This window comes from Staurois parvus, unplaced genomic scaffold, assembly GCF_062004578.1.
Source record: "Staurois parvus isolate SC_StPar_1 unplaced genomic scaffold, SC_StPar_1.0 ptg000025l, whole genome shotgun sequence".
NCBI classification, from domain to species: Eukaryota; Metazoa; Chordata; class Amphibia; order Anura; family Ranidae; genus Staurois; species Staurois parvus.
Genome location: NW_028317821.1, coordinates 3,493,953 through 3,504,995, shown reverse-complemented (window position 1 = coordinate 3,504,995; position 11,043 = coordinate 3,493,953).

Here is an 11,043-nt window from a genome sequence, read left to right as displayed (position 1 = left end):
TATATTTTCATTAATATTTATGTGCATATTCTTGCATTACATCAATACACAAAGGTGCACAGAAATTATCTTGCAGGCGGGGGCATAGATATGGGAGGGGGGAGTCGGGGGGGTTCAAACCACTCCAGAGCATCCTGGCTGCTTGACCTCAGCAACAGTGCAGTAGACGCAGAGTTGCGGAGTGCAGCAGCCAGCCCCTCTCTATTGTGCCCAAGTCCCATCAGTTTAGTAAGGGCCCCCCCAAAAGCATGAAACTCCTGCGAGGTCTCGATGCTTTCTATACCTCGACATAGGTCTTGGATACTGGAAACTGACATGGCCGAGGGAACTCCTAGACTCCTTCTTGAGGTACATATGACACAGCCTAAGGGGGACAAGGGATGTAGAAGTGTTCCAGATTCTGTGCCATGCTGAATCTGAGGTTTGGTTAGTGGAGAGGCATAAACTTTCTGTTTGGAGGATGGAGGGGTAAGAATTCCTGCCTGGGGGAGTTTATTTTGGTGGGGGGAGGAAAGGAGGGTAGGTTTGCTTTTGGAGAAGGAGGAGGGAGTTTCTTGTAGAGCAATTTACAGAAGGGTGGTTAGTGGCAGGTATCTGCTTCTGGGAGGGGCATTTGATTGAATAAAGGGAGATTTTCTCCATAATTAGGAATCTTTACTGGGGGGGGGATGTTGACTGAGGGAGATATTTTTGCTTTGGGGGGGTTGGTTTAGAGACAGGAGGTTTAAGTTTTGGGGGGAAATTTGAGGGCAAGAGATGCTTTGCAGTTGGAATCTTTGCTTAGGGATGGGGGGGGGGGGTTTCATAGATACATAGCTACATAGTTAGTCTGACTGAAAAAAGACAAAAGTCCATCCAGTTCAACCATTAAAATACAAAAAGTTATAATCCTATACCCACAGTTGATCCAGAGGAAGGCAAAAAACCCAGCAAAGCATGATCCAATTTGCTCCTGCTGGGAAAAATATCCTTCCTGAGCCCCTGAGAGGCAATCGGATATTCCCTGGATCAACTTTACCTATAAATGTTATTATCCAGTTATATTGTGTGTATCTAAGAAACAATCCAGGCCTTTTTTAAAGCAATCCACTAAGCTGGCCAGAACCAACTCTTGAAGGGAGTCTATTCCACATTTTCACAGCTCTTACTGTGAAGAAACCTTTCCGTATTTGGAGATTAAATTTTCCTCCAGACGTAAAGAGTGCCACTTGTCCTCTGTGATGACCTCAGGGTAAATAGTTCTACACTGAGTTCACTATATGAACCACTGAAGTATTTATACATGTTGATCCTATCTCCCCTTAATCTCCTCTTCTCAAGAGAGAATAAATTCAGTTCCTCTAATATCTCTTCATCGCTGAGCTCATAGGAGGGAGAGCGAGAATTTTTTTCCTTTCAAAGTAATGTGTTTTTTTTCTTAAAACATACTTACCTAGGATCGATGATACATCTATCCCCCGCTGCTGCTAAGACCACTTCTAAGACTTAAGAACTGAGCGATCAAAGATCGCTGATCACCCAGCCTTCAGTGAGCAGAGTGCTGACTGTCATTCACTGGCTCTCTGCTCTGCCCCTCCAGCTCTGGAGCGCCTGGTTGTGGAGGAGGCAGGAGTGGCTGGCTCAGGATCTCAGCAGCTCACAGAGAGGCTGAGCCATCTACTGGTCCAAGCTTCTGGGTGAATCTCGACTTTAAAGTCAGGAATTTTCCCCAGTCTGGGCCTGCTGAGTAACATCAGCTGATAGCGAGCTTTAGCCCACTGAGAATGGGTCATAGGAGTGCAAAATGAACTGCACTCCTGTGATCCTCAATAGAAGTACAACCACTGCTGTAAACATGTATCCACATTAGTGGTGCACCGAAATTAAAGTTTGGGTGCTGAAACCAAGACTGAAAATTCAAAATGCACTTGGCTGAAAACCAAAACCGAAATGCGCAGTTTTTTGAAAATGATTATATATTTTTTGGAAAAAAATACACTTTGATTAAAAAAAACAATATACACCCCAATTGTTTTGTAAAATTTGTAAGAGGATGTTACAGCGAGTAAATAGATACCGAACATGTCACGCTTTAAAATTGCACAGGATCGTGGAATGGTGTGAAACTGCAGTGCTTAAAAATCTCCCTGGGTGATGCTCTAAAAATGTTTACAGGTTAGCAGTGTAAAGTTACAGAGGAGGTCTAGTGCGAGAATTATTGCTTTTGCTCCGACGTTCGTGGCGATAATTCACGTGTGTGGTTTGAACACCATTTACATATGTGGGCATGGCCTACGTATGCGTTCACCACGATGTGCGAGCACGGGGGCACTTGAAACTTTAAAAAAAAAGTCTTTAATTTTTTTTTCATTTTTGCACTGTTTCTTTTAAAAAAATTGTAATCACTTTTATTCTTATCACAAGAAATGCATGCATCCCTTGTGATAGAAATAAGTAGTGACAGGTCCTCTTTATGGAGAGATATGGGGTCAATAAGACCCCACATCTCTCTTCTGCAATGTAAAGCATTAGATCAAAAAAAGCATTGATCTGGTGCTTTAAAAAAAATAATAAAATGGCCAGAACCAAAAGTGACATCACTCCGGTCCTTCAAGGGCATAGAGATGTGTGGTGGCCATCCTTCCTTCTCTCATCTCTATGCAGAACGCTGGGATCTATGGTTTCTCAGGTAATACTGAAGTAACAAGCGGCGGCCGGCCGGCAGGCAGGCGACGGCAGACAGCTTTGAAGGCGCAGTTTTTTCGGCACCTGTATCGGTGCTTTTTTTTTCATTTCGGCCAACAGCCGAAAGGGGTGTTTTTGGCCAAAAAGTTTCAGCAACCAGAATTTCGATGCATCCCTAATCCACATGTGCACATTCAGTGGTTACCTGCAGGTAGGGACACATTTCTGCCCTTGGACAAAATCTCTCTGCATTACCTGTCCCTAGAAGCAGGTAACCACTGGATGTGCAGATACATGTTAACAGCAGTGGACAGCCTTTGCTCTTTTCGGCCCGTCTCACTTAGGTGTACAGGTTGAGCAGCTGACAAAAATTGGAACACCTGGGATCCTGGCTGTAGGTATTCATGATAAACTTGGCATTCCATGGCCATTTAGAACAAATGAATGAAACCTAAACTTACACACAGTCATTTTTTTTGTTTAACCCAGCAGGCTGAATGGAAAAAAACTGGGGAGCTCAGGAGGAGCTTGCTGTAGTAACAATGTGATTTTAGTACAGTGATCTCCCCACTGAGCTATTGTGTTCTGACATGGGCCAAATGTCAGCCAATTTCCAGTGTACCAAATGATTTGGGACAATATTCGAACCATGTGTACGGGGCTTAAGACTGGATAATAGCCAGTCTTACTGTGCAACCTGAGCAGGTCTTTGCGAAGTTGGCTCAGTATTTACAATAAAACATTTACCAAGTACCTGCTGCATATTGTTTCACAGTGAAAATATGCAGTAAGTACCAAGTAAAACTATTTTGTAAAATACTTTGGGGTTGATTTACAAAAGCTGGAGTACTCAGAACCTTGAGCAGCTATTCATGGTAGCCAACCAGCTTTGGCAATAAAACCTGGAAATGCAGAGCTGGACCAGATTTTTCGCCATGCAGTTAAAGTAACTTTCCCCCTATATATCCATAATGTGTTGAAATGTTATTACTAGCAGTACATTAAGATGGGCATTAGATGGCAGTGGCCTGCCATTCAGGGTCACTCACATAGACAGAACAGCCCTCTGGAATTTGTATGCTGAATAGCAGGACTTGGCTGGTGAGAAGAACAGTCAGGGACTACATTTCCCAAGAAAGGTAGCGCGTGGGCATATAAATATTAAAGCCAGAGATTGGCCAGGAGAGTGTGGGGAGAGACTGAGGGAGAAGGAGGTGTGCTGAAGTGCTGAACTAGGCCACAGAGCCAAAGTTTGAGAGAGAGGAGGAGCGGAAAGAGCCTATTGACCATCCTGCAAATCTGACAGCAGGAGACCAGACAGGACGCCAAGTCTGAACCAGGGAGTCCATGGACTGACCCTGTCTGCAGGGAAAGATGGACCACCACCATCATTGGGTTACATCTGCATTGCAGTTTATTATACCAGCTGACCGCAGGACATACAGTTGCAGGCCAGGTTATAGCAGTGCCAACTGCAACAACAAGTTTTCCCTTTACCAACTAAGCAGGATCCCTACTGTTCATTTTGCCTTCATATTCAGATGGAGTTGTGTTTTTCCATAGACAATATTGCCAATTGTTGCTATTCATTACTTCAAGCCTGCCCTATGTCTAGTGCTTTAAAGGGGACACCACACTAATTCGCTACCCCCAAGAGGAAAAGTTTTAAATCTCCCCTTTGATCTCACTATCAACTTCATACCAAGAGGGCCCCAACAAGCATGCAGAAGACACTGTAGTGCTCTTAAACGGACATTGCTTAATTTCAAATGAGTATTCTCTTTACTTCAAATCTATTCCTTGTCATCTAGTTCTGGGGACCCACTGTGAACTTATCTGTTTCTTGATAGTTGTTCCTGCTCACTGGGAAATCAGCGGTCCCCTCAGATTGGAGGCAGTGGATTATTTCTGAAAGCAGGCCTGCTAACAGTTATTGTTGCTTTACTGTGAATGTTGTTACGTTTGCTCATAATTACCAAGAGTGATTGTATTTGTTGGATATATCAGTGTCGTTTTGGTCTTATTGACCAAGTTACCTTTAACCACTTGACCTCCAGAGGATTTACCCCCCTTAATGACCAGGCCTCTTTTTGCTACTCGGCGCTGCACTAATTCAACTGATAATTGCGCGGTCATGCAATGCTGCACCCAAACAAAATTTACGTCCTTTTTTCACACAAATAGAGCTTTCTTTTGGAGGTATTTGATCACTTGTGCACTTTTTATTTTTCATGCTATAAACAAAAAAAAGGCCAAAAATTTTGAAGAAAAACAATATTTTTTACTTTCAGCTATAAAAAATATATAGTAAACTCAAAGTTGGTTATAAATTTAGGCCAAAATGTATTCTGCTACATGTTTTTGGTAAAAAAAAATCCCAATAAGTGTATATTGATTGCTTTGTGTGAAAGTTATAGCATCTACAAACTATGGTATAGATACTGCAATTTACGCCATTTTTTTGCTATGCAGCGCTGCGCTAGTTTAACGGACAATTGCGTAGTCATGCAATACGGTACATAAATTAAATTTACATCCTTTTTTTCCCACAAATTGAGCTTTCTTTCAGTGGTATTTGATCGCCTGTGCGGTTTTTATTTTTTGCGCTATAAAAAAAAAGGCTGACAATTTTGAGGAAAAAAAACAATATTTTGGACTTTTTGCTATAAAACATGTCCAGTAAAAAAAAATTTAAAAATCAAATTTAGTCATAAATTTCTGCCAAAATGCATTCTGCGACATGTCTTTGCTAAAAAAAAAAAACCCAATACGTGTAAATTAATTGGTTTACATGAAAGTTATAGCGTTTACAAATGGCGGGAAAGATACTGGGATTTTTAGTTTTTTTATACTAATAATGGCGGCGATCAGCGACTTATAGCGGCGATCAGTGACTTATGGCGGCGATCAGCGACTTATGGCGGGACTGCGGCGGACATTCTGACATTGGGGGATACTGACTTGGGGTCACTGACATCCCCAGTGACACCAATACAGTGATCAGTGCAAAAAAAAAAAACCACTGACACTGTACTAATGGCACTGAGGAGGAAGGGGTTAAGTTTATTATTCAGGGAAAGGGTTAACTGTGTGAGGGGAGTGTTTTACTAGGGGGCGGGGGTGTGTACTGCAGGGAACACCGCTGATCGGGAGAGAGAAACTTTTCTGTCCCGATCAGCGTGTCCTGGAGCTGTCAGGGAACTGACAGAAAGCACAGCTACTGTAGCTGTGCTCTCTATCAGCGATTGCCGCCGATCGACGGGACATAGCCGGTAACGACCGGCTGTGACCCGGCGACTGACATCCACGGCTGTGATTGGTGGGACAGGTAGGGCGGCGGCGCACCTTGCGCTCGCCCCCCTTCCTGTTTACAAAACACACGTTTTCAAATGTGCTTTTGCCCAGCCGTGCCACCCTGCCGCCGTATTTATACAGTGGCTGGGCGGCATGTGGTTAATAAACTTCATACTGGTCTATACTAACTTGTATGTGAGTCCATTTTACAGTTGTGAATTATTTTGGTCACAAGAGCACTGTGGCATCAAGAGGTCCAGATTGACAGGGAACCCAAAAATTACTAAGCAACCCTTAAGGGGTAGTGCTACAGTGTTAAAGAAACAAAATTAGTATGGATGCAAGTTAAAAATTTAATTCAGGAAGGATATAGCTTGTGTATATTTAAAAACCTTAGGATGTCAGCTACATAAACACTTAGGGCTAGTTTCCACTAGCATTGCACTCCGAAGAGGATCCGCGTTCAGATTGCTTTTCAGATAGTATTAGGCAGGTAGTGAGGACGCAAAGTATTGTTTCCTCACCGCCTATTTTAGTCCCTTAACCCCTTCACGTCGGCCGCACGCGTCTGGGCCTAGACGCTGAGCGGCCGCACATTGCGTTCATGTAACAAAAAACATATGTGCTGAGAGCGCGCGCCGTGCTCGCTCCCAGCACACATGTGCGGTACTCTCGGAAAGGTCCCGGTCCTCTCTTTCGATCGGGACCTTTCCTGATCATGTGACTGGCCGTGACGTGACGTCACGGCGGCCACATGACACTAAGCCCCGCCTTGTCCCGCCCACCTCCCGGCACAGGAACTCCTCTTCACGCCAGGACGATCTGGCGTGAAGGGGTTAAACCCTGCGCTCCTGCACCACAACCGCATGCATTGTGTTCTTGCAGGGCACTCCTGCTCAGTTGAATGGGGATAATTGTTGCTGCCCTCCATTGAAAAGCCTCATGGCCCCACTCTGCTGTCACATTTTTACAGCACCTCCCCCAACATAAGTATAAATAACGCCTAAGAGTTTGAAAGACCTAACCCCCCCTCCCAGGAAAAAAAAAAATCTACAACCCTGCTTACAGTTGCTTGCAGTTCGCAGACTGAAATAATGTTTATAGGTCACATTTAAGAACTAATAAACATGGATCCATCAAATACTATTTTGTGCATGTCCAAGTACTTTTGGCCACACTTCCTGGCTGATTTGTACTGTCAGCGCACATGATGGTTCCCAAAGGTATAGATCCCTGTCCCCATGATAAAAGGATTACCAGCTGAGAACTTTGAGTTCTTGGTTTAACCTTCCAAAGACTGACTTGGTATTTTAGATGGTTAAAGTGGTAGTAAACGCTTACATATATCCCATGAAGTGACTGCCCTCAGGTGATGCACAGAGATGAAACCAATCCTCCTACATGTTGTACCTGTCTATCTGCAGTCTTCTCTCCTCTACATCCTTTCAAAGTGCTGAATTTAAACAGCTTGTCTGAGAGTTTAGAAAGAATGGGACAGAGAGCTAAAATTACACACTGCAAAGCTTAGTGAGGAGAGCTCTGGGAGCTGATTGGAGGGAAGAGACACCCGCACACACACATGCACACACAAGCACACAGCACATGGAAACAGAGCTGAGGCTGTCTATCTGCTAGAGACCCCTCCTCTGTCACCATTTTTCTCTTGGTGTCCGGAAAACTTGCCAGACGTTATTCATACTGAGAGCAGAGAAACAAAGTAACAGAGAAATTACACTTAGTGCTCCTATTTTAGACAAGTACTCACTATAGATGGATATGCTTTGTTCATATTTCATGTCTGAGGTTTACAACCACTTTAAGTTTATAATTGAATTTACTATTTTTACTACAAATTGTGATCAAATACTGTAACTGTAGTTATATGCTGGAATGGGATAGAACGTTGTCAATTAATGGTCCTGCGGTATCCTAAGTACTTCTGGAAACATTCCAGACTGCAGCAAATGTCGAAATGAGGACATTTCCTTTTATTTTATGTCCCAAACACACTGCAATGGAAGAAGGAGCTGCAGGGGAGTGCTGTAAAGATGAGTATAACATGCTGGGAAAGGAAGGGGGGTTTGCTCCTCAGAAAAACCTTGTCACCTGGATGGGCAAGGTGAAAGAGACTCTTTATGGGAATGTTTCATGGTTTAAATATATTTTCTACCTTTATGTAAAATGGTTAAAAACAAAACTTAAAAATAAAAAAGAAGTTATTATTAGGGAAAAATAGTGTCCACAAATGGAGTTTCAGCTTTTTTTCACATAATTTTCAGGTATACCTACTCTTTGTTGAAAAAAAAAAAATTCTGTTTACAGAGTTCAATAGCTCAAGTTAAAGCGGTATGAAACCCAAAAGCAAACATTTATTATATTTCAGCTTACCAATTCTTGGATGTAATGACTGCATTCATTTTCTTTTTTAGGCTTTCTGTACTTTATTTTTATCTGGTGATCCAGTAAAAAAAAAGTCTGTTGTTTTTCAACAGAACAATCTCTCCTACAAATGTATCAGGTAACGTGTTGAGACAAACTCTTTAACACTGAGAGGGGTGGTTACAATAATTAGCTTTTATTTATTTATGTAAAACCTTTAACCCAGGGATCTGCAAACTGCGGCCCGAGGGCCGGATGTGGCCCTTTGCTAGCCTTTATCTGGCCCTTGGGGCACTATGCCTCCCAATGATATGAAGCAGTATTCCTCCCACTGACACCAACAATGGGGCACTATTGATAACACTTATGCGGTACTATTCATCCATTGATGGGGCACTACTCTTTCTCCTACTGACCACCATCCTTGAGGCCATGTTTATTCTCATTGATGCTGGGCCCAAAACATTTTCTACCCCCACTGGCAACACTCCGGCCCTCTTAAAGTCTGAAGGACCATAAACTGGCCCTTTGTTTGAAAAGTTTGGAGCCCTGCTTTAACCCAAAAGAAAAAAACTGTTGATGTGACTGCAGTGTAAGCTGGAGTCTATTAACCCCTTGGCGCCAGTGCCTCCCGGCCCTTTAAGGGTTTCAGAAGCTGGGAGGCAGGGTTTAGGGTCATTTGATCGCCGTGACTCTCTGTCACGGCAGTCACATGATCGGGAAAGGTCCCGATCGAAAGAGGAGATCGGGACCTTTCCGTGAGTACCGTAGATGTGTGCTGGGAGCGCGCTGGGCGTGAGCTCTCAGCACATATGTCTTTTTTCAATAGAACACAAATGTGCGGCCGCTCTGCGTCTAGGCCCAGATGTCATGAGGCCACACATTTGCGTTTGGCCGGCGTGAAGAGGTTAATATAAACAAAAGATGGAGTCTGGCTTCAATTTGTTAGTGTATCTAAACGTAGACCTATCATGCCCTTCCCCCCCCCAGACTGAAAATGCTGCTGTCCTAAGGTGTTCCCTATGCTCCTTCATCCAGAGCGGGGGCACTCTAATACAGGAGGTGTGTTACTGGCCAGATGACCAGATGAATACAGAGAGAAAAGAGACTAAAAAAAGAAAACTGATGCAGCCACTACATCTAATGATTGGTAAGCTGCAATATATTACATGTTTGGATTTGGATTTATTTCCATTTTACATTCTCACCCACAATTGAATGAGCCAGAAATGACTTATCCCCCCAGCAGAGGTGAGGGACAACATAAATAATATACTGTATACTGTATGTTTGTGGTTGTGCTTGAGAGAGCTAATTCAATGTTGGCCAAAAAACTATCAACTATTTGATATACCCCAGAAAGTAAGTTTTTATGTAAACCTTTTAGGAGGCCAACCATTATTCTTCATGTGGACTATTGGCTGGGATGTTTCTCCATTCTCCTTGCCATTTAAGCTCCATTCACACTTATGCAACTTGTCATGTGACTTTGGGGTCCAAAGTTGCATTACAAGTCGCCCTCCATGTTTCCCAATGGGTACCATTCATATCTGCGTGACTTCAAAGTAGTTCCTGCACTACTTTGGTCTGACTTTCATGCGACTTGAGGGTCATAGACTTCATGTAAACCCTCCAAAGTTGCAAGAAAGTTGCTGTAAAATTTATTGTAACGGACATGTAAGATTTGAGTGGAAATATGGTATCATAGCCATGACAGGTTGAGAAGATTAGATTATGTCAGGCCCTTTCATTGCAAAGGTGTGTGCAGGAACAGTCTGGTCATTAAGGATGTACATTGAGCCCCCTGGGCAGTAGGGAAATGAATAGAAGGTACAAACAAATGATCTGGGATCAGATGTGTATGTATACACAATTACTCCATAGGCCTTACAGACCCAATCATCATTTAGCATTAATTAGTCTAAAGCCATGTTCCTGGAGGTGACAACTTTTGTGTGTCAATCAGGTTATCACCTTCTAGGAAAACCAGTGACAGCAGACAGACTGTCTGCCTTAAGTGGAAAGCTCTATAGGCAATATTCACATCAAAGAAGTATGTTTAATCACTTATAAAAGCCAAAATATTAGTTGGAGAGAGATGGAAAAGCTTCCTTTGTGCAGGCCATTCTGTGTGCTACATTTACATATAAGAATCATATTTGTGGCTTGGGGAGGAAGCCAGGGAAATGCATGGAATGATTAGATGACGCGGGGGTGCGACAGTCTGATGGTGTTTGGTACTGTTGCGATCGGGCTGATGCGCTGGTGTCAGAAATCCAATCCCCGACTTGGTGTTCAGGCCAGTCTCGGCCCAATTGAACTTGGGCAGGTCCATACACAGTACCTCTTGTGGGCAGGTCAGGACCACCTCCCCCAGAGTCAATTGGCCGAAGACTAATGTCCCGCCCATGTCCAAATCGCCATAAATTGAACGCACGGACATTTGGACAGGGTGATTCGTACGGAGCTGGTTCGATTGACTAGCGGATTGCCAAGTTTCTGGCTTGCTCCAGCCGCAGGGTAAAGTGTTATTCTGTCTTTTTATTCCCTTTTATTTTATAGTAATTAGTCATTTGTGTGTCTTCTTATATCTTTTGTATTTCTGTATCTTGTTATATTTTGTACATATTTTATGCACTGCCCACTTTGGGAAATTAAATCTTAAAATTAATTATTGAACTTCTGTGTACTTAAGCACGTGCTCAT